Here is a 25563-nt window from a genome sequence, read left to right as displayed (position 1 = left end):
AACGGTCAAAAGTTAGATATAGGTGTTGTGAACCTACCCACAAAATTTGGTGATGATCCAACGGTTAACGAATCGGGGATCTTCGATTTAGTGAGACTGCTGCAAGAAAAACGGGAATGAATTTCTCTCCTATTTTCTCTCTTCTCTACAACTTCCCATGACCAATTCCCCAAGACTTTTTCTCTTCTAATTAACCTAATCTTTATCTTAACTTAATTTCATTAAACCTATTGGGCCTAACATTCACACCCCACGTTTTACTACCACCATCACTTAATTAAGTCCATATAGTAAATTTAGTATTTCTTCAATACTATTTCTACAACTTAATCAATTAATTAATTAATCGACTAATTAATCATAAAACCCATGTCAACAATTCTCAACACTCCACAAATTCAATAATTAAATTCTAAGTAATTTGAATGTATATAATTAAATAATTAACTAAATACGGGTGTTACAATTTGGGTCTAAGTTCAGATACTTAGACACACTTTCATCAGAAGGATATACATCTTCTCCTTTGTAGCAAGCAGCTACATTTGCCAAATATGGGTCGAAGTGTCTGCGACCACTTTCAGTTTTGTAATAACTTTGGTCAGCTTCAATATTCTCCACTATACCATCTGGTCTCCAAATGGCCACACGCTGATGTAAGGTGGAAGGAACTTCCCCAATACCATGGATCCATTCCCGACCCAGGAGCAATTTAAAATTTGCCTGAGATGCGATCACCATGAAGATGGTTGACCTGACAGTCGAACCAACAACTAGTTTTATTTGAATTACTACAAGTATTCCACTTGTCTTGCCTTCATAATTCGACAGTACCATATTATGGGGTCTTAAGTCTTTATCAGACTTTCCCACTTTCTGGAGGGAGGAGTAGGGCATTAGGTTCACGGCGGCTCCACCATCGACAAACACTTTGTTTATCGGTACCCCATCCACTCTTGCCCTTATGAATAGGGGTTTCAAGTGGTACTTCATCCCTTGACCTGGCCTCTCAAACACAGCCTTTTGTTCTTCTACCACTCCTTTCCCCATTACATAGTAACAGACAGGCGTTTCTTCCACATTCTCGTCACGAAGAAAATCATCTTCGTTCTCCGATACTTCAGATACCCTGTCGAACTCTGCTGGAAGTACAGAGACGATTCCACAGTCAATCAACAACTCATCTGACTCTATGTCAAAGTTGTCGTCGACTTCTTCGTCCGACAATGGAGAATATTCAGGTTCGTTCCCTGTATTGGGGGCCGGAGCATCATCATCAACTAACTCTTTGATGAGTTTCTTCCCCAGTATCATTTCAGCAGCTAATCTTTCATTTGCTATTTTAGCCTGCTCCTCAATCAACTTCCTGTGAAAAGGTTTTTACTGATAGTGAGAAAATCCTGCCTGCACCATTTTCGAACCTTCTTGTCCATTCTTGTGGCTTCTTTGGTAACGCCTCCACTGCGTTCGAGTCATGGGGTTCTTTCCTTTGTAGTTTGGAGATATGTAATCTTTTCTTTTAGATCCACTATCTGTCCAAGAGCCTTCAGCATTGGTTCCAACGCCTTGAATCTGCCATTCTGGACGTTTACCTCTGAAGTTAATGGGTTTCACCCATTTGTCTTCAGGGACATCCGTCTTGGGACAGAAAGTCCTTGGTTTTTCAAACATCTTCCTGTATTCTCCAACCCTTTGACCACTGTTTTCTCCTATATATATGAATTGACAATTCTTGCCTCGACGAGGGTGGAACCTCACTTTGTTTGCAGCATCGATATTGAAAACAGCATCACACCTTGGGCATAATCCAACTTGAGAGTTGTTATTGTGGCATCTCTCAAGGAATTTCAAAATACTTTCTTTTGGTTCAGGATAAACCATGTTCAAAACTTTGCCATCAGTAGCGCCGCTTTGCTTTCTGACGAAACCATCAGTTGTCTCGACCATCATTACATCAGCAAGCTCAGTATAGTGAGCCTCTTCGACTTGCAAAGGATCAGTATCAACTTGCATTGATGACTTTGGCTTTTCTCCAAACTGTAGCCTTCCTTCTTTCAAAGCTTTTTGCACCAAATCCCTGAAAAGGACACATTGAGAAGTTTTATGACCCAAGAAATTATGAAATTTACAAAATCCTCTTTTTTTCTTTTGTTCAAGAGGAGGATTTTTAAGTCCTGGGGGTACTATGATTTGCCCATCAGAAACCAACAAATCAAATATTTCATCACATTTTGTTATATCAAATGAATATGTTTTACTATAAAATTTTTCATTTTTACTTGCAATCAGATTATTATCTTTTGAGGGCTTGAGTAATTTACAGATATATGGTGGCCCTGGCTTTAATTCAGCCACGTTGACCTCTCCCTCTTCGTATTCACTATCACTATTAGAGTCGAACTCACTTGTAGTAACATAAGTTATCTTTTCTTTCTTATGATATTTACCAACTCTGGCTTTTTCAGCTTTTAGCCTTTCGACCTGGCGTACTCTATCTGCCAGTTGTGCCATATCTCTCAAATGTTGGGTGTCTAATTTCTTCCTTATGGAATAATCTAACCCACCTGCAGCCATTTCGACTAACTCATGTTCAGGAATTTGTGTGAAACATCTAGCTTTCATTAATCTAAAACGGTTTAGATAGTCATCGACTGGTTCTGTACCCTTTCGCCTAACTCCAGCTAATTCTTTCAAACTAATTTTCGACTGTCCCATATAAAATTGTTCATCGAACAATCGTTCTAATTGGCTCCATGAGAACAAAGATTGGGGAGTTAAGGTCGTGAACCAAGTAAATGCATTTTTTGTTAAAGAACTTGGAAAATACTTCATATTTAGATTTTCATTGTTTGCTATTTCTCCAGCCTCTGTCTGGAACCTAGCAATATGTTCGACCGTCGACTCGCCAGTCTCACCAGTAAATTTGGTGAATTTTGGGACTTTCCACCCCCTAGGAAACTCTGTTTGCCTTACATATTCTGACAACGGGGAAACGAAATTTGGTCTATGCAAACCTACATTTATTCCATTCTGAACTAAAATTTGTTCGACTACATTAGAGATATTATTGTGTCCAACATTGACATCTTGCTGGATATTCCTAAGAACCTGGTCAGCATCTTAATGCCTTTGTGCTATTCTAGGGATCTCTTGCTCAATTTGATCTCCTTGTCCTATAGGTTCGACCCCTCTCACATTCGACCCTTGAGTAGTCGAAAGGTTTGGTTGTGGGGGCGCTCCAAAGAAATCTGCAATTCTGGCCATTTGTCCAGCCAATATTTGATAACTTTGGTTCGTGTTATTTATCATGGGAGTAAAAACAGTTCCCATTTTTTGAGTAAGGGCATTCAAGATTTCATGATTACTTTCGTTTATTTATTGTCGAATTGACAACATTGACGTAGTACTTAAAGATGGCAAAGCCTGGTGATTATATCCTATGCCTATAGGTCGACCTCCTGGATTTGATGTGCTTGTAGCCATCATGCTGTCAGAATATAATGAAGGATTTGTGTGCAAACCTTGCATCATAGACGTGGGCATTCCAAACTGAGGGTTAAAACCTGGTGGAGGCATCATTCCATGAAACGGCGGTCGTAATGGATTAAACGGTGACCGTACATTCGTTGGTGATGATACCAATATTGCTGCCGTCGATCCACCAGTATTTGTTGTTCTAACTGGGGATGAATCTGCGGCATTTTGTGGTGTTGTTCCGGTCAGAACAACCCCTTGATTTCCAGAAAGATCAGAATTATTTGTATTAACTTCAACCATGTTAGTTAATTTCCGACCACTTCTTAATATCATACATAACTATTATACTAACAAATATAAAACAAACAGCAATTGACGTGTCCCACTGGGCGTGCCAATTTGTTTACCCAGAAAAATGGTAAACAAACACTAGTTTCCTTTTTAAAGGTTACTTTTGCGGAATCAACTAGAATACTCCAGGACTAATTGCTTTATTTTGTTATATTATGTGTATCTGGTTTGTACTAAATGCAACAGTGACTTTAAAGTAAAAGTAAACACTGAAATTAAAGGCTTTAAAGTAAATCAAAGCAATAAAAAAGCAGTAAATGTGCACTGAAAGATGAAATATAACGTAAAATGATTGTATTAATTAAACTGCTACGCATACGTACATTCCAAAGTTGCACTCTTTACTCATTTTTGCACAGAGATTTGAGTTTACTTGTGTTTATGTAGAAAATGCGGCCCCCTAAACTGTTCCTATTGAACTTGCTTAAATAGTAAAAATAAGATAACTACTACTAACGGTTGACTGTCATCAGCCGACACGTGTCTTCGACATGCAGCATCTTCGATGTATAAGGCCTCCACGCGTCTCTTGTAACTGTTGAAAACCGTCTCCTTTTAACTTCTAATACCTCACGACTTCCACTTCAGTTTCTGCAGCAAAATTCTTAAGGCTATGTTTGGGAGTTTGGAGGGGAGGGGAGGGGAAGGCTTCCAAAAACAAAATTTTAAAAAAATATAGGAAAATATTTTACATTTTTTGAAAAAATGATTTTGTTTAGAATGATAAAAGAGTCATTATCATTACTAAATTTTTAATTTTCAGAATACTATAACAACCTAAAAGATATTTGGAATATTTATGTAAGTCCTTCAAAACCCTCCAAAACCCTCCTTCAATACAATTTTTGAGTTCCCCCATTTTATGGGGTTTTTGGTGTTATGAGTAAACTCAAACCCTCCAAAATCCTCCTACCCGAAATCTTTTTATCCTTTTCACCAAATTCTTCCTATTTTTCAAAGCCCTCCCCTCCCTTCCCCTCCAAACTCCCAAACATAGCCTAAGTCTTCGCATACTTTTGGTCGAACGCTGACGCCTCTGATAATCTTTCTAGTCAAACAGCTTCCACCCAAATGGCAATGTAGTTATTTAATTGAGGCCCAATTACCAATTTAGGGCCTTTCTACCAAATTGAGGCCGAATTACCAATTTTGAGCCCCAGTTGCCCATTTATTGGTAAGTCGAAATCTTAGGGTAACAGCCGCCACCACCCATTATGTCTCCATAGCCATACTTGAGGTAACTAACTCGTTTATTCATTTCATTCAATATATTGGAATCACTTTTTGAAATCACTATTTGTCATACCCCAATTTTTGACCCTAAGATCACACATCATTTGCATACCAATCATCAATCAAGAAGTTTTAACCTAGATCTCTACTTGCAATGTTGTGCTCAATTCATCTGCAAAGGAATCATCGAACACCCATGTTTTAGTTTGTATATATTGTTTTACTAACCAAAATACCAAAAATATTGCCTTGTGCTCTTGTATGTTTGTGTTTTGTAGGTACCAAGTCAAAATACCCATCAAAGGAGCATTTTTCAACATTTTCACTGTGCAAATCGATTTGCATAAGGTGTAAATCGATTTACACAACTGTTTCTGCACCAGATTTGCTTCTGCCATCAGTGCAAATCGATTTGCATAAGACAGCAATCGATTTGCATAACTGTTTTTGCCACAGATTTTGCCTTTTTCAGCCATGTAAATAGATTTGCATAATGTGCAAATCGATTGCACCAGTACGAATTTGGAAAAATGAAGGCAAATTTCAGCTTTTTTGAAGTGTTGACATCATTTGCAAGCATGGGAAGCATGACTTAGTTCTCACATTTGATTTCCTACATCATTTAATCATGAACCCTCATGTGATTGCATCAAGACCATTGGATCTCATTTTTGGCTCCAAATCACTTTTCCAAGCCTAATTCTATTTTCCAATCCTAACTCCAAGCCACAAAATTTCCCAAGCCTAAGTGCTATAAATTGAGGCACTCCCCTCTTCATTTCTAAAGCTTTGATAGCCAAGAAACTTATTGCAAATTCTCTCCCCATCTCTTCCAAACCCCTCACTCAAAGCTCTTTTTCTTCCACACAAATTAGTGAGTCACATCTTGAACCTCACTAATTTAGAGCTAAACCTCAACATAAACACTAGTTTCTTCATTAATTGTGAGAGATCAAGGCTTGTGGTTGTGTGTTCTTGAAGAAGATTCAAAGTTTGTGAATATTTGGTAAAATTCTAGATCCTTTACATGATCCAAGATGTGATCCTTTGTTGTTTATGCTTGATGCACCTTTGGTGCTATATTGATGAGATTTGCTTGCTTAATTGATACATTTTCGTGCACAAATTGATCCAAGATCACAAGGTGTTTGGTTTTATGTTTAAACAAGTTTTCTTCTCATGATTTGCTGTTTTTTTTGAAAACTGTGTTGTGCAAATCGATTTACATCTTGTGCAAATCGATTTACATAACTGAAAACTGCGCAGATTTTGAAAACAGAGTTATGCAAATCGATTTACACTCTGTGCAAATCGATTTACACTGGGCAGAATGCTTATTTTTATGGTTTTTTTGACTTGTTTTTGGTTCTAACTCATCTTCTACTCCATTCTTTTGATATTTTCTTTGAATCACAAGTTAGAGGCCTAATTTCTCTCTAATTTCAATGGACTTAGGGCGTTGATAGGATGAGAATCCAAATCCGCAATATTAAGTGATTGAAATTATGGATGAAAGGAGCTTTTAATGTGGTTCCATCTTTTACTTCTTTTTATTTTGGTCGATGAAAGTCTTAATGCCTTGAGAATTCTTGTGGATTCTTGGTGAAGACTAGATCACTCACCATTTTTTCTTTTCGTGCGGTATTGCTTTCGGAAAACGATCTACATATCGTTCTTCTCGCATGCATTAGCACATAAAGTTTTGACCGGCCTCGTTGTAGGGTGATTTCTACATAAATCACTTGGCGATCTGCTTAACATAGCGCAATATTTCGTGTCCCGAATAAAAAAGATCAAATATGGAAGAGAATTGTATGCGGTTGATTTAAGATTTGTGGAGGTTTTTATCGTGTAGTCGCTATGATTTTATCAAGCTTCTGATAAACCCCATTGAATTTAAATCCGAGTACATCATTCACTCACCATCGATCTCCTACTAACTTTGATAACATACTTGACAAGTTTCAAGATGGTTATCTTTAACATTTAACAACTAACTTTAATTTCCGCACCTTTACTATACCGCTCTTTATATTACCGCTCTTTATATTACCGCTCTTTATATTTCTCGCTTTATCGTTTTACTTTATCATTTCATCATATTTACTTTCCGTCATTTTCCCTTTGTCCACTTGGACATATGTTTATGCTTCCGTCATTTTTCTTTGTCCACTTGGACCATAATCTACTTTTCTTGCTAAAGCACTAATAAATAACCAAAATCTAAAAAATACATAAGGTTCTCTTTGGACTATCGGTTACTATCCCTAGCAATTTGGAGATTCAGACTTATGGACCTAGTACCTCTGGACTCATTCTATTATTATCCTGCGATTGTTCTGTCTGTCTGGCATTGTTCTGTTGTATGTTTATGTGTGCAGGTATTTCCTTGAAAGCCCTTGATGGTTAATTCCAAGGCATTGAGATAAGGATTTTACCCGAAAACAGCCGTTACTCTGCCCAATTTTCGTCAGAACTTTAATGTGCTTAATACAAAGTGGTGCTAATACAATAAGTTCATGTGGATCCCCAAGTGTTAATGTGTTGGTATTGATAAATCCAAAGGATGGGAAAACTACCTTGGCTCTTAATGTCAAGTGTTGGCTTCTTATTTGGTTAGACCGTTTCTTTCCTTAGCTTTTATTTTATGCACTAGGTTAGCCTCTTCATCTCCTCCAACTTCTTAAATTTTCAAAATCTTCTCCCTTTTTCCAAAATATTCTTATGTTTGCAACCTTTTCAAAACCTTTTCTCAAAAAATATCTTTCGCCCTTAGTGGCTTTTCTTCAAAAGTTTAGACACCGTTAATTGTCGAAACGAGTGGTTATACCCCACAATTTTGAAATTGATTGATAATAACGAGATCTTTTCCGCGTGAGAGAGCTAGTGGCATACTCGTTGATTTTATCCGAGTTGGCGCCCTTCTTTCATTTGCGACGCAAAGAACTTGTTTGTTCTCATGCTCAAGATCAATGGCTGAGTATTTCTCTCTAACGACAACAAAGTGTTTATTCGTTTTAAAAACGTTTTTCCCAAAAGCGGAACTACATTAGCTCTGACTTCTCCATTGCACCGAGGAGGTATGTAGGCCCAAAGCTTAACGCTTTGCCGAGCTTATTTTAAAAAATAAAACAAACCCTTTTTAGCACACACATACACAGATTTTCAAAAAGGTTCCCGTGGAGTACCACGGATATGAGGGGTGCTTTAAACCTTCCCCTCATATAATCAACACCTGTACCTGAGATCTCTTTCTTGTTTTTTAAAACAAAACTTTGGGTTTTACGTTCTTTTCCCTTTTCCTTCGAAAAAATAAAGCGCGGTGGCGATTTCAAAACGGAATATTGATTCGAGTCAATCCCATGGCTTCGATGTCAGATTTTCCCCGCTACAGAAAAATGGCGACTTCACTGGTGAACCAGTTTTAAGTGTGTTAAGCCTATTTTTGTTTATCTGTGTGTTTTATCTGTATATATTGTTGTGTGCTTTGTTTGTTATTTTCATTTTTTTCTTTTTGGTGCTCGATGGTTCCTCTGTGATGAGACAAAGTTCTAACCCGAACTTTGGTGAGTAACTTGAGATAGGAGGTGGTAAGACCAATAGTCGCATGTCAGGAGCAATCCTTACCATGAGCGTCATATGGTGGAACCCCAATCAGTGGAGGCCTCATGGAAGGTAGTAGAGGTTGTTACGAACCATCGTGATAACGCTATTACTTTCAATAGTGAGTGTCCGTAGAAGCTGAATGGCCTAGAACCCTTTTAACCAATCTAAGCCTTTTTAGGATGTAGTGCAGAAACAAGATCAAGTACCAATTTGAGCTTGTTGTCATGCGATACTACGCTCAGACGAGGTCTTTTTAGGCATATTATTGGCTCCCATGAGCAATTGTGCGTGCCGGTAATATTCGATAGAAGATTGAAAACTCTGGGAACCTTTGTAGAACCCGATTGGCAGGTACAAAATTCCCTAGATCACTCCTTGTGGGATGGGTAGACCCATGGCTCCATGCTCGTGACGTCGAACCTTCGAACCTGGACTGTGTGATTTTGTGTGATTTGATGTGATCTTGTGTGCTCTTGATTGTGATTAATGCATAAACCATGCATTCATGCATTCATAAAAATAACATTCACAAATGGTTTTCAAGGAGATTAGAGACATTTTTTGTAAACATAACAGGTACCATGGATCAAAAGAGAAGCATCAAGAAGTACACTTTCAAAAATTCAAGTGCAAAGGAATTGAAAGAGCTAGCAACTTTGGTTCCTAATCTTGACAACTTCAAAAGCCGTTCTGGGAAATTGATTTCTATCTTGAAGACTAAAGTGGAAAAGGGGATTCTTGAGACTCTTGTGCAGTTTTATGACCCGGTTTATCATTGTTTCACCTTTCCTGATTATCAGCTTATGCCCACTTTGGAGGAGTATTCTTATTAGATTGGTTTGCCCGTTACGGATGACATACCGTTTAGTGGTCTGGAGAAAGAGCCTCAGGTGGATGAGATAGCAGAGCTTCCTCATTTGAAGATATCGGATGTAAAAGCAAACATGACCAAAAAAGGAGGAATTTGGGGGTTGACTTCTAAGTTCTTGATTGGAAAAGCTTCTATGTTGGCTAGTAAAGGAAGTATGATTGCTTTTGAGACATTTCTGGCCTTGCTCATCTATGATTTGATACTCTTTCCCAACATTGACCATTTTGTCGATGTTAATGCTATTCGGATTTTCATGATTGGGAATCCTGTGCCTACTTTGCTTGGGGATACTTATCATTCCATTCACCATAGGAATGATAAGAAAGGTGGACTTATCAATTGTTGTACTCCTTTGCTCTATAAGTGGTTTATTTCGCACTTACCTCAAGCTAAGAGTTTCTTGAACAATCCTGATGGTCTCTCATGGTCTCAGAAGATCATGCCTCTTACTAATGGGAATATCCATTGGTACAATCCTGCTTATGACATTGGTGAGATTATTGATAGTTGTGGAGAATTCCCTAATGTACCTCTTCTTGGTATACAAGGAGGAATTACCTACAACCCCATTCTTGCAAGGCGTCAATTTTGCTATCCTATGAAGGAGAGACCCGCTAGTTGAAGGATAGAAAAACACTTAGAAAGGGGGGGTTTGAATAAGTGTAGCTTTAAAAACTTGACAGATAAAAATAAATTGCACAGTTATTTTTATCCTGGTTCGTTGTTAACTAAACTACTCCAGTCCACCCCCGCAGAGATGATTTACCTCAACTGAGGATTTAATCCACTAATCGCACGGATTACAATGGTTCTCCACTTAGTCAGCAACTAAGTCTTCCAGAGTCTTCTGATCACACACTGATCACTCCAGGAACAACTGCTTAGATACCCTCTAAGACTTTTCTAGAGTCTACTGATCCACACGATCACTCTAGTTACAACTGCTTAGTTCACTCCTAAGACTTCCCTAGAGTATTCTGATCCACACGATCACTCTAGTTCCTTACAACTTAATGTAATCAATTCTAAGAGTATTACAAATGCTTCTTAAAAGCGATAATCACAACTGTGATATTTCTCTTAACGTTTAAGCTTAATCTCACTAATATATTACAACAGCAATGTAGTGAGCTTTGATGAAGATGAAGATTCTGAGCTTTGATTTGAACAGAGTTTAAGCAAGTTTAATATGAGTTGTTTTGGTGCAGAATCGTTAACCTTGCTTCTCATCAGAACTTCATATTTATAGGCGTTTGGAGAAGATGACCGTTGAGTGCATTTAATGCTTTGCGTGTTCCGTACAGCATCGCATTTAATGTTATACGCTTTTGTCAACTACCTCGAGCCTTGTTCTCGCTGTGTCTACTGACGTAGCCTAGGATAGCTTTTAACGTTCCTTTTGTCAGTCAGCGTAGCTTGCCACTTGTACTTTCTTCTGATCTGATGTTTGTGAATACAACGTTTGAATATCATCAGAGTCAAACAGCTTGGTGCGTAGCATCTTCTGATCTTCTGACCTTGAAGTGCTTCTGAGCGTGATACCATCAGAACTTCAGTGCTTCTGTTCTCTTGTTCTTCTGATGCTTCCATAGACCCATGTTCTGATTCTGCTTCGACCATCTTCTGATGTCTTGCCAGACCATGTTCTGATGTTGCATGCTGAACCCTTTGAGACAAAGCTTCTGAGTGCTGAATTATGCGTACTCTTTATATATTTCCTGAAAAGGAAATTGCATTGGATTAGAGTACCATATTACCTTAAGCAAAATTCATATTATTGTTATCATCAAAACTAAGATAATTGATCAGAACAAATCTTGTTCTAACAATCTCCCCCTTTTTGATGATGACAAAAACATATATAAATGATATGAATTTGCGATCAGAAAGAATAGACGGCAAAAGACAAATTACACAGCTATAGCATAAGCATATGAATATGTCTCCCCCTGAGATTAACAATCTCCCCCTGAGATAAATAATCTCCCCCTGAAATAAATACTCGAAGAACTTTAATAAAAGACTTCCCTGATTATTTCGGTAGAGACGATCATATAAGCTTCTTGTCTTCAGAGAATTCATAGCTTCTGACTTCTGCTTCCATTGGACAGCTTCAGAACTAGAATTTCTTTAGATCCCTAGAACACTCACAGCTTCTGATTCCTGCTTCCATCTAGGACAGCTTCAGAACTTGAATTTCTTTGATCTTCTGAACATTCACAGCTTCTGACTTCTGCTTCCATCTAGGACAGCTTCAGAACTTGAATTTCTTTGATCTTCAGAACATTCACAGCTTCTGATTTCTGCTTCCATTTAGGACAGCTTCAGAACTTGAGTTTTCTGGATCTTTAGAACCTTCGCAGCTTCTGATTTCTGCTTCCCTCGGATAGCTTCAGAGCTTTGAATTTCTACCAACATCACTTCATGCTAGATTTGTATCAGAACATTGTTGAATGTACCAGAGCATCATCTGAGCATCTCTACATCCTGAAATGTTACAGAACAAAAAACTAAACGACAAAAGTCAGCATGAACGAGTTAGAACATAAAATGTATATTTGAACACATAATATGTATCAGAGCCATATAGGCTAAAATAAAGTATCAGAGCAAATAGAATTTTGTCAGATCAAATAGACAAATATGGATCAAATTCTATCTTCTTTCTTGCTTCTGATTTCTGAAGCTTGACAGCACTCAGCTTGCTTCAGTTTCCATGGTTTTGCTTCTGTGTTTGCTTTGAAGATTTTCTTCACTTCTTTATACCTGCAAAACACTTAAACCATATAGAACTTGCAGTTCTTGTTAGTAAATGTGTGGGAGCTTTACCCAGCAACTGATAGATTTAATCAAATCATTTATCATTTATCTTTCTCCCCCTTTTTGTCATAACATCAAAAAGAATATTTCAAAAAGATTCAGATGAATAAAACGACAAATAAAATCACTGGAATGTAAATCAAGGAAACTTTTTATTGATAATCAAAAGATATTACACGAGAGGATGTTTAACAAGCAGATGCAACAAGAAAAAAAACTACTAAGACCAAATCCTAAGACCCTAGCTAAGACAAAGTCTGTGCCAGCATGCCATGAAGGAGTGAAACGCCTCATTGACTGCTTCTCGGGCTTCCAGGCGAGGGGTCAGGGAGACTTGGTTCTGATGCAGATCTTCCACAATCCTTATCAGAGACAACATTCTCAGCGGGTGAAGATGAAGAGATTTCTTCGGAATGGGCTGAGGGAGAGGAAAGGTTAGATGAAGAGGAAGTTGAGTCCAAAAGGAAACAAGATGAGGAAGAAGATGGAGATGATAGAGGGCTTTCACCAGGGGGTTGAAACACACGTCTAGAATAGTTTCCAGATAACATGGCTTCGAATGGATTCACCTTGAGAGGGTCATAGGTGATCTTTATCTTTTTAGGTTTGGAGGGAGATGTTTCAACAGCTTTCCTCTTGTTGTTTTGATCTTTTCCATGGTTTCCTGGGCTTGATGAGGAGTTCATAATGGATTTGCAGATAATGAACGGGTAGGGTTTGATATGAATGCGAAAAGATAGAGTGAGTAGAGAAAATATGAGAGGGAAGGAAAAAAGTTTGAAGAATATAAAGAAAAACTGAAAGAGAGTAAATGATGAAAAACAATTAATGTTACGTGACGTGAGGAGAGATAATAAAGACAAATGAGGTGACTTGCACAGTTACCTATGGTCGGCGTCCCTTCAACTGCACGCGCGCTTATCCATGAACAATAACGACAGGTTTACCATCCCGAGATAAAACGTTACAGCTGTTTTGCTTTAAAAGAGATTCTGAATCAACTTAGACAATGAAACGTTAGTAATAACCGAATCATAATTTCTAGAAGATTTCAATCAGAACTTCTGATAAAAAAAATAGTCCATTTTCATTTCAGAAGATACTCATACATGAGAACTTCTCATCCTCTCATTCTGGGCATAAATCCATACTGATGTTCTTCAGAATGAACTTAAACCTATCTTCAGCCAGGGGTTTTGTAAAGATATCAGCCCATTGATGGTCTGTATCCACAAAGTTTAAAGATATAACACCCTTCTGAACATAGTCCCTTATGAAATGATGTTTAATCTCAATATGTTTAGCTTTTGAATGAAGAATAGGGTTCTTAGATAAACATATAGCAGAAGTATTATCACAGAATATAGGAATGTTACTCTCAAATATCTGATAATCTTCTAACTGACTCTTCATCCAGAGCATCTGTGTACTACAACCAGCAGCAGCGACATATTCTGCTTCTGTTGTTGATAGGGCAATAGTTGCTTGCTTCTTGCTGTACCAGGAGATCAAATGACTTCCAAGAAATTGGCAACTTCCTGAAGTACTCTTTCTTTCAATTCTGTCTCCAGCATAGTCAGCATCGCAGAATCCTACTAAGTTGTATTCTTTAGATTTTCTGTAAACTAGGCCAACATTAGTAGTACCTTTCAGATACCTTAGAATTCTCTTAACAGCAGTTAAATGAGATTCTCTAGGATCTGATTGGAATCTAGCACACAAACAAACACTGAACAGAATGTCAGGTCTAGAAGCAGTCAGATATAGAAGAGATCCAATCATACCTCTGAATAACTTCTGATCTACCTTCTTACTTACCTCATCCTTACCTAGGATGCATGTTGGATGCATAGGAGTTTTGGCTTCTTTGCAGTCCAGAAGATTAAACTTCTTCAGAAGTTCCTTCACATACTTGGTTTGGTGAACATACGTTCCTTCTGATGTTTGATTTATTTGTATTCCAAGGAAATACTTGAGTTCTCCCATCATGCTCATTTCAAACTCAGCCTGCATAGACTCAGCAAACTCCTTTCCAAGTGTAGCATTAGATGTTCCAAAAATAATATCATCTACATATATTTGACAAATTAAAATATCCCTTTTAAAGGTTTTACAAAAGAGAGTAGTGTCCACTTTTCCTCTAGTGAAACCATTATCCAGAAGGAAAGAACTTAAGCGTTCATACCAAGCTCTGGGAGCCTGTTTCAATCCATACAATGATTTCTTTAGTTTAAAAACATGATTAGGAGACATAGAGTCTTCAAAACCAGGAGGTTGATGGACATAAACTTCTTCATCTATATAACCATTTAAGAAGGCACTCTTAACATCCATTTGATAGAGAGTGATGTTATGTTGAGTGGCAAATGAAATTAATAGACGAATAGATTCTAACCTGGCCACTGGTGCAAAGGTTTCTGTATAGTCAATCCCTTCTTGCTGACTATAACCCTGAGCCACCAGTCTGGCTTTGTTTCTTACCACTTCACCTTTCTCACTGAGCTTGTTTCTGAAGACCCATTTTGTACCGATTATATTGAATCCATCTGGTCTAGGAACAAGATCCCAAACATCATTCCTTGTAAACTGATTCAGTTCTTCTTGCATAGCAATTATCCAGTCTGGATCTTCTAGAGCATGATCAACAGAAGTTGGCTCGATCAAAGATACAAGACCTAATTGACAATCTGCATTGTTCTTAAGGAATGCTCTTGTTCTGATTGGATCATCCTTCTTTCCAAGAATGACATCTTCTGAATGACCAGAGATGAGTCTGGATGATCTTCTGACAGATGGTTCTTCAGAAATGCTTAGATTCTCCAGAGAAGCTGATACTTGATCTTCCGATTCTTTGCTTCTGAGAAGCTCTGCTTCTGATGCGTTGCTTCTTGGCTCAACAACTTCTGATATATCAATATCACAATCTGCAAAATTATCAAACTGCTTTGGTTTTTCAGAACCAAGCTTATCATCAAACCTGATATTGATTGATTCTTCTACAACCAATGTTTCAGTATTGTATACCCTGTAGCCTTTTGAGCGTTCAGAATATCCAAGAAGGAAACAGTTTTGTGCTTTGGAATCAAACTTACCAAGATGATCTTTAGTGTTCAGAATAAAGCATACACATCCAAAAGGATGGAAATATGAAATGTTGGGCTTTCTATTCTTCCACAATTCATAAGGAGTCTTATTAAGAATAGGTCTGATAGAGATTCTATTCTGAATATAGCATGCAGTGTTTATTGCTTCTGCCCAGAAATGCTTAGCCATATTGGTTTCATTGATCATGGTTCTGGCCATTTCTTGCAGAGTCCTATTCTTTCGTTCTACAACTCCATTTTGCTGTGGAGTTCTAGGACAAGAGAAATCATGGGCAATACCATTCTCTTTGAAGAATTCTTCAAAGGATCTGTTCTCAAATTCACCACCATGATCACTTCTAACCTTTATGATTTTACACTCTTTTTCAGATTGAATCTGAATGCAGAAATCAAAGAACACTGAATGAGTCTCATCCTTGTGTTTCAAGAATTTTACCCATGTCCAGCGGCTATAATCATCTACGATGACTAATCCATATTTCTTCCCTCTGACAGATGCTGTTTTGACTGGGCCAAACAGATCAATGTGCAAGAGTTCTAATGGCCTTGAGGTAGAAACAACATTCTTGGACTTGAATGCAGGTTTGGAGAACTTGCCCTTCTGACATGCTTCACAAAGAGCATCTGATTTGAATTTCAGATTAGGGAGTCCTCTGACCAGATTCAGTTTGTTAATCTGAGAAATCTTTCTCAAACTAGCATGACCTAATCTTCTGTGCCAGACCCACTGCTCTTCAGAAACAGACATAAGACAAGTCACCTTCTGACTCATAAGATCTTGCAGATCTGTCTTATAAATGTTGTTCTTCCTCTTGCCTGTAAATAGGATTGAGCCATCCTTCTGATTTACAGCCTTGCAAGACTCTTGATTAAAGATTATGTCATAACCATTGTCACTCAATTGACTGATAGATAAGAGGTTATGTGTTAATCCTTCTACAAGAAGTACATTAGAAATGGAAGGAGAGTTACCAGACTTTATAGTTCCAGAGCCAATTATCTTGCCCTTCTGATCTCCTCCAAACTTGACTTCTCCTCCAGATTTAAGCACCAGGTCTTGGAACATAGACCTTCTTCCTGTCATGTGTCGTGAGCATCCAGAGTCCAGGTACCATGACATGTTGTGCTTTGTCCTTTTTGCAGTCAAGGATATCTGCAATAGGAATAATCTTATCCTTAGGTACCCACATCTTTTTGGGTCCTTTCTTGTTAGATTTTCTCAAGTTCTGATTGAACTTGGGTTTAACATTGTAAGCAATAGGAGGAACAACATGATAATTCTTAATGTGAGTTCCATGATATTTCCTAGGTTGTGTCACATGCTTTTTGGTGTGTGTTATGTGAAAGCTTTGAGCATGTGAAGTGTGCCTAATATCATGGGAGTGGCCATACTTGAACTGATCATACAATGGCTTGTATGTGAATTTCATTTCATCAACAGGTTCAAGTTTGTATGGGGTTTCACCCTCAAAACCAATGCCAACTCTTTTGTTTCCAGACACAGCATATATCATAGAAGCTAGCTGACTTCTGCCAATACTTCTAGATAAGAACTTCCTGAAACTTAAATCATATTCTTTCAGAATATGGTTTAGACTAGGAGTGGATTTTTCTGAATCAGAAGGAGATCCAACATTATTGGATAATTTTAAAAGTTTTTCTTTTAATTCAGAATTCTCCAACTCAAGCTTCTTTGTTTCAAATTCAAATAGCTTTTTCAGCTTTTTGTATTTGAGACTGATTTGAGACTTGAGTTCCAGAAGTTCAGTTAGACCGGAAACTAACTCATCTCTAGTAAGTTCAGAAAATACCTCTTCAGAATCTGATTCTGATGTAGATTCTGATCTGTCATCTTCTGTCGCCATCAGCGCACAGTTAGCCTGCTCATCTTCAGAGTCTGAATCATCTTCTGACTCATCCCAGGTTGCCATAAGACTTTTCTTCTTATGAAACTTCTTCTTGGGATTTTCCTTCTGAAGATTTGGACATTCATTCTTGTAGTGTCCAGGCTCATTGCATTCATAGCACATGACCTTCTTCTTGTCAAATCTTCTTTCATCAGAAGATTCTCCACGTTCAAATTTCCTTGAACTTCTGAAGCCTCTGAACTTCCTTTGCTTGGTCTTCCAGAGTTGATTTAGCCTTCTGGAGATCAAGGACAGTTCATCTTCTTCTTCAGATTCTGATTCTTCAGGATCTTCTTCTCTAGCCTGAAAAGCGTTAGTGCATTTCTTGATATTTGATTTTAATGCAATAGACTTACCTTTCTTTTGAGGCTCGTTTGCGTCCAGCTCTATTTTATGACTTCTCAAGGCACTGATAAGCTCTTCCAGAGAAACTTCATTCAGATTCTTTGCAATCTTGAATGCAGTCACCATAGGACCCCATCTTCTGGGTAAGCTTCTGATGATCTTCTTTACGTGATCAGCCTTGGTGTATCCCTTGTCAAGAACTCTCAATCCAGCAGTAAGAGTTTGAAATCTTGAAAACATCTTTTCAATGTCTTCATCATCCTCCATCTTGAAGGCTTCATACTTCTGGATTAAAGCTAGAGCTTTAGTCTCCTTGACTTGAGCATTTCCTTCATGAGTCATTTTCAAGGACTCATATATGTCATAGGCCGTTTCCCTGTTAGATATCTTCTCATACTCAGCATGAGAGATAGCATTCAGCAAAATAGTTCTGCATTTATGATGATTCCTGAAAAGTTTCTTCTGATCATCATTCATTTCTTGCCTTGTCAGCTTTACGCCTCTGGCATTTACTGGATGTTTGTAACCATCCATCAGAACATCCCATAGATCACCATCTAGACCAAGAAAGTAACTTTCCAGTTTATCTTTCCAGTATTCAAAGTTTTCACCATCAAATACCGGCGGTCTAGTATAACCATTGTTACCGTTGTATTGCTCAGCAGAGCCAGATGTAGATGTAGGTGGGTCTGTTGGAATTTCACCAGCCATCTTTTACTGAAGTGTTTTTCTCCTCCTGAATCTTTTCTAAACACGGTTAAGTGCTTGCACCTTAGAACCGGCGCTCTGATGCCAATTGAAGGATAGAAAAACACTTAGAAAGGGGGGGTTTGAATAAGTGTAGCTTTAAAAACTTGACAGATAAAAATAAATTGCACAGTTATTTTTATCCTGGTTCGTTGTTAACTAAACTACTCCAGTCCACCCCCGCAGAGATGATTTACCTCAACTGAGGATTTAATCCACTAATCGCACGGATTACAATGGTTCTCCACTTAGTCAGCAACTAAGTCTTCCAGAGTCTTCTGATCACACACTGATCACTCCAGGAACAACTGCTTAGATACCCTCTAAGACTTTTCTAGAGTCTACTGATCCACACGATCACTCTAGTTACAACTGCTTAGTTCACTCCTAAGACTTCCCTAGAGTATTCTGATCCACACGATCACTCTAGTTCCTTACAACTTAATGTAATCAATTCTAAGAGTATTACAAATGCTTCTTAAAAGCGATAATCACAACTGTGATATTTCTCTTAACGTTTAAGCTTAATCTCACTAATATATTACAACAGCAATGTAGTGAGCTTTGATGAAGATGAAGATTCTGAGCTTTGATTTGAACAGAGTTTAAGCAAGTTTAATATGAGTTGTTTTGGTGCAGAATCGTTAACCTTGCTTCTCATCAGAACTTCATATTTATAGGCGTTTGGAGAAGATGATCGTTGAGTGCATTTAATGCTTTGCGTGTTCCGTACAGCATCGCATTTAATGTTATACGCTTTTGTCAACTACCTCGAGCCTTGTTCTCGCTGTGTCTACTGACGTAGCCTAGGATAGCTTTTAACGTTCCTTTTGTCAGTCAGCGTAGCTTGCCACTTGTACTTTCTTCTGATCTGATGTTTGTGAATACAACGTTTGAATATCATCAGAGTCAAACAGCTTGGTGCGTAGCATCTTCTGATCTTCTGACCTTGAAGTGCTTCTGAGCGTGATACCATCAGAACTTCAGTGCTTCTGTTCTCTTGTTCTTCTGATGCTTCCATAGACCCATGTTCTGATTCTGCTTCGACCATCTTCTGATGTCTTGCCAGACCATGTTCTGATGTTGCATGCTGAACCCTTTGAGACAAAGCTTCTGAGCGCTGAATTATGCGTACTCTTTATATATTTCCTGAAAAGGAAATTGCATTGGATTAGAGTACCATATTACCTTAAGCAAAATTCATATTATTGTTATCATCAAAACTAAGATAATTGATCAGAACAAATCTTGTTCTAACACTAGTATCCTTGTGTCAGGAATCTTCTATCTTAATCAAGATGGAAATTCGGATATGAGAAATCGGTTTGTGCGTGCTTGGCACCATGTTGATAGGAAGAGACATTTGGGAAAGAAACAATGTGTTGCTCTCAAAGACTACACTGATTGGGTTCAAGCTAGAGCTCACACTTTTCAGATGCCTTATTTACTCGAGGAGCCTTCTCTACTTGTTACTCCACCATTGTCTCTCACTACTCCTGTTGAAAGTAGTGAAGAACATATGGAGCTCGTGGCTAAGTTGAGAGCGGAAAGAGATGCTTTGGAGCTTGAGAACAAAGAGTTGAAGATACACTTGAAAGAAAAGGATGAAATGCTTGATATCCAAGATGGTTGGTTGATGGAAAAGGAAGATCAGATTCGTCATCAAGAAGAGTTGCTTCAACAACATGGTGAAAAGCGAAAGAGGCCACAAGAAGATTCAGTCGCATGGAAAGAAGTTGCTGATAAGCTGATGGTCGAGAATGCTCATTTGAAGGCCTTTTATGAAGATGAATTGGAGAAGCTCCGTAGGAAGCTGCAAAGAGGAGTTGGATCTTCATCAGAAGTGTTCCCTTCTAGTTTTTAGCCTTTTTCTTTTGTTTTGTAATTTTGGATCTTTGAATCCTTTTGTATGCTTTTCCATGACTAATGAAAGAATATTGTTATGTTTTATGATGTTTTTTTGTTTGTTTACAATTAATGTCTTAAAAGTTCCTGGAAAACCAAAACAAAATCATTTACATTGCATTTCATGCATCATTCTGCATCTTGGTCTTGCTTCCGAGAGTATTCCCGGGGTCTTATTCAGTGTTCTTCATACAGAATCAAGCTGTCTCACCGGTATAATACTCAAGCTAACTGCAAGAAGAAGATGGAAGGTCTTGAACAAGAGAATCGTGAGCTATGTGAAGAGGTTGTTACTTTGAGATCTGGTGTGGATCGTCTCACTGCTCTAGTTGAGACATTGATGGCTGCTCAGAATCAGAATCAAAATCGGAATCAGGTTCCTCCTCCCAATGCCCAAGCTCAGGGTCAGACCACTGTGATTTCTGAAATTGCTGCTACAACCATTCCTGCTATTCCTGTTGGTGCTACTCAGCAACGTATGCCTAATGGATATCCCTGGGGCATGCCTGAAGGTTATTTGTCTGTTCCTGAGATGACTCGTCCGTTGACTCCTGTTATGGTCAACACCTCTCCTATTGTTCATACTGGTCCTTTTGTCCCAGAGCCCATTTATGATGCTGCTCCAAGTGAAATTCATGACAGAATGGATGGTTTCCAAGATCAGTTTGAAGAACTGCAGAAAGAGATGAAAGCCTTGCGTGGGAAGGAACTGTTTGGAAAGAATGTGCATGATCTTTGCCTTGTTCCCAATGTGAAAGTGCCTGCTAAGTTCAAGCTGCCTGAATTTGAGAAGTACAAAGGAAATTCCTGTCCTCAGGCGCACCTGGTGATGTATATAAGGAAGATGTCCACTCACACTGATGATCAACGTCTATTGATTCACTATTTCCAAGATAGTTTGACTGGAGCTGCTTCTAAGTGGTATATGGGCCTTGATAGCACTCATATTCGCACTTTCAATGACTTGGCTGAAGCGTTTGTAAAGCAATACAAGTATAATGTGGACATGGCTCCTGATAGGGATCAATTCCAAGCTATGATGCAGAAAGAGAAGGAATCCTTCAAGGAATATGCTCAGAGATGGCGTGAGGTTGCCGCCCAAGTGATTCCTCCGATGGAAGAAAAAGAGATGACTAAGATTTTTCTGAAGACTCTTGGTCCATTTTACTATGAGAAGATGATTGCAAGTGCTCCTGTAGACTTCACTGAAATGGTGGGTATGGGTGTCAGACTGGAAGAAGCTGTGCGAGAAGGCCGTTTGGTGCGAAATGACAATTCATCTGGTGGTGCAAAGAAGTATGGTTCTTCACTCCAGAAGAAGAAAGAATCAGATGCTAATGCTGTTTCTCATGGGAGGAATAGTCGATTCAGAAATCAGTCTCAATCAGTGGCGTCAGTAACTCCTGTCGTGAATTCAGTGCCTGTAGCTCCTGTTAATCAACAACCAGCAAGGCGGAATCCGTATCCTCGGATTAATATTGATCCTATCCCTATGACGTACACTGAACTGTATCCTACTCTAATTCATAAGAAGTTGGTTCAACCGAGGTCACCACCCCCTGTTCCAGAGAAACTCCCTTGGTGGTATAAAGCTGATGCCACCTGTGCTTATCATCAGAATGCTTCTGGGCATGATTTGGAAAACTGTTGGGCCTTGAAGAATGAAGTTCAGAGATTGGTCCGTTCTGGAATGCTCTCTTTCCGTGATATTGGCCCTAATGTGAAGAACAATCCGTTGCCAACTCATGAAGCGTCTGCTGTGAATATGGTACATGGATGCCCTGGGAAGTATAAGATTTATCGTGTGGAACACATCAGAGGGTCATTGGTAGAGATGCATGCCACTCTGTGTGAATATAGTCATTATGAGCATAATCATGCTGCTTGTAGGATTTGTTCAGTCAATCCTCGAGGATGTTATATTGTGAGAAGAGACTTGCAAGAGATGATAGATCAAAGGCTCATTGAGATTCTGAGGGACAGAGATGAAGATGATGTCAATGTGATTGAACCATGCTTTGAAATACCGGAATGTGTAGAGATTGGTTATTATGGCAAAGCTGCTGTGGAACCTCTTGTGATATGTTTGCCTGGATCTGTACCTTATAGTTCTGATAAAGCTGTACCTTACAGATACAATGCCACCATGCTGGAAGCTGGAAAAGAAGTTGAGATTAAGCCTCTGTCTTCTGTTGAGAATATAGCAGATGTCAGTAGAGTGACTAGAAGTGGACGAGTTTTTACTCAACCCCAAACAGTTGTGGATGTTCAGAGGAATTCTACTCAAGTGCCTGTGAACAACAATGATGTGACAAAAGTGAATGCTAGGTCATCCTCGGGAAAGGAGATGGATGAGATTTTGAAGCTTATCAAGATGAGTGATTATAAGATCGTGGATCAGCTGCATCGCACTCGGTACAAGATTTCTATAATGGAGCTGCTGGCGAATTCTCCTGCTCATAGAGATTCTCTGATGAAAATACTTGATCAAGCCTTTGTGGATCATGATGTGACGCTGGATCAGTTTAATGGGGTTGTGAGCAATATCACTGCATGTAACAATTTGAGCTTCAGTGATGAAGATTTGCCTGAGGAAGGAAGAAATCATAATTTGGCTTTGCACATCTCTGTCAGTTGCAAAGAGGACTCAATGTCTAATGTGTTGATTGATACTGGATCATCTCTGAATGTCATGCCAAAATCCACTCTTGCCAAGCTATCTTATGGTGGGACACCAATGAGATTTAGCAATGTGATCGTCAAGGCTTTTGATGGGTCGAAGAAATCAGTGGTTGGAGAGGTTGATTTGCCTATTGGTATTGGACCATTCGTCTTCAAGATTAATTTTCAAGTGATGGACATTTTCCCTGCATACAGTGGCTTATTGGGACGCCCATGGATCCATGAGGCTGGGGCAGTCACTTCAACTCTTCACCAAAAGTTGAAATTTGTGAAAGATGGAAAGATGGTCGTTGTGAATGGAGAACAAGCTTTGCTGATTAGTCATCTCTCTTCGTTCCGTACCATAGAAGCTGATGAAGTGGTCATTGGAACTGCATTCCAAGCCCTGTCTGTTAATGATGAATTCAAAAAGGATGAAGCTTCCATTGCCTCCTTCAAAGACGCTCAACTAGTGGTTCAGAATGGACATTCAGGAGTCTGGGGACAAGTGGTGAGTCTACAAGAGAATAAGAATAGAGCTGGTCTGGGATTTTCTGCCTCAGACAAGTCTGTGATGAAGTCTGAATCTGCTTTTCGTCCTTATCAGGAGATGTTTCATAGTGCTGGGTTTCTACACCCGACTCTTCCAGAGGTGGATGCTATTGTTGAAGATGAACCAGAGCCGTGCCAAGCTTTGTGACCAATGGAAAGATGATTAAGAACTGGATCACCATTGACATTCCTGAGTGTACTCATGTCTCAAAGTAATTTGCTTTTATGTTTTTCAAAATCCTTTCATTCTGCCCAAGATGAAAGTGAAGTTGTTGGGGCTGTTTTCTGTTTGTTTTAAGCATTAAAATCATCAATAAAAGTCATTTTGTTTCTGCATATAAATGCTTTTTTATCTTTTTGCTTTTCCTGGAAAAGTGGTAACACAAAAAACCTTAAAAAAAATGTTTTCATTTTCCATAATCTGCACGATTACATGCTTGCATATATCTTTCCTTTTCCTGAAATAATAATCATTTGTGCAGATTAATCAATAAAACCGTTGAAAGTAATGACCCTGCGCCCTCTCCCAACTTCGAGTGTCCTGTGTATGAGGCGGAAGAAGAAAGTGATGAATGTATTCCTGATGAGATTTCCCGACTGCTTGAGCACGAGGAAGGCACTATTCAGCCGTATAAAGAGCCGTTAGAAGTCATCAACTTGGGTTCTGAAGAAGATAAAAAGGAAGTCAAGATTGGGGCACTGCTCGGTTAGGATGTTAAGAAGAGGATGGTAGAGCTTCTTAAAGAGTATGTTGACATTTTTGCGTGGTCCTACCAAGATATGCCTGGGTTGGACACAGATATTGTGGAGCATCGCTTGCCGTTGAAACCAGAATGTCCTCCTGTCAAGCAAAAGTTAAGAAGGAGCCATCCTGATATGGCAGAAAAGATCAAGAATGAGGTCTTGAAACAGATAGATGCAGGTTTCCTTGTCACTTCTGTATATCCTCAATGGATTGCCAATATTGTGCCTGTTCCAAAGAAAGACGGAAAAGTTCGCATGTGTGTGGATTATAGAGATTTGAACAAAGCCAGTCCGCAAGATGATTTTCCTCTACCTCACATTGATATGTTGGTAGATAGCACTGCAAAGTTTGAAGTTTTCTCCTTTATGGATGATTTTTCAGGATATAACCAGATTAAGATGGCACCTGAAGACATGGAAAAGACAACCTTTATTACACCATGGGGGACATTCTGTTACAAAGTGATGCCTTTTGGGTTGAAGAATGCTGGTGCGACATATCAGAGGGCCATGACTACTCTTTTCCATGATATGATGCACAAAGAAATTGAGGTTTATGTGGATGATATGATTGCCAAATCTCAGTCAGAGGAGGGGCACATGGAAGATCTTTTAAAGTTGTTTCAGCGTTTGAGAAAGTATCGTCTCCGCTTAAATCCAAACAAATGCACTTTTGGTGTCCGTTCTGGAAAGTTATTGGGTTTTGTTGTCAGTCAGAAAGGAATTGAAGTAGATCCTGATAAAGTCAAAGCAATTCAGGAAATGCCAGCACCAAAGACTGAAAAAACAAGTGAGAGGTTTCCTCGGACGTCTGAATTATATCTCCAGGTTTATTTCCAATATGACTGCTACCTGTGAGCCAATCTTCAAGCTTTTAAAGAAAAATCAGGGATGTGTGTGGAATGAAGATTGTCAGAAAGCTTTTGACAACATCAAAGAATATCTGCTTGAACCTCCCACTTTGCTCCCTCTAGTTGAGGGAAGACCTCTGATTATGTATCTCACAGTGCTTGAAAACTCAATGGGATGTGTGTTGGGTCAGCATGACGAGTCTGGTCGAAAAGAGTATGCAATATACTACCTTAGCAAAAAGTTTACCGAGTGCGAAACAAGATACTCGCTGCTTGAGAAAACTTGCTGTGCTTTGGTGTGGGCTGCTCGCCGAATGAGACAGTATATGTTGAACCACACCACCCTATTGATTTCCAAAATGGATCCAATTAAGTATGTATTTGAGAAA

The sequence above is a fragment of the Vicia villosa genome, linkage group LG3 (genome assembly GCF_029867415.1).
Source record: "Vicia villosa cultivar HV-30 ecotype Madison, WI linkage group LG3, Vvil1.0, whole genome shotgun sequence".
In the NCBI taxonomy this organism is placed as follows: Eukaryota; Viridiplantae; Streptophyta; class Magnoliopsida; order Fabales; family Fabaceae; genus Vicia; species Vicia villosa.
This window is presented reverse-complemented; position numbering follows the sequence as displayed.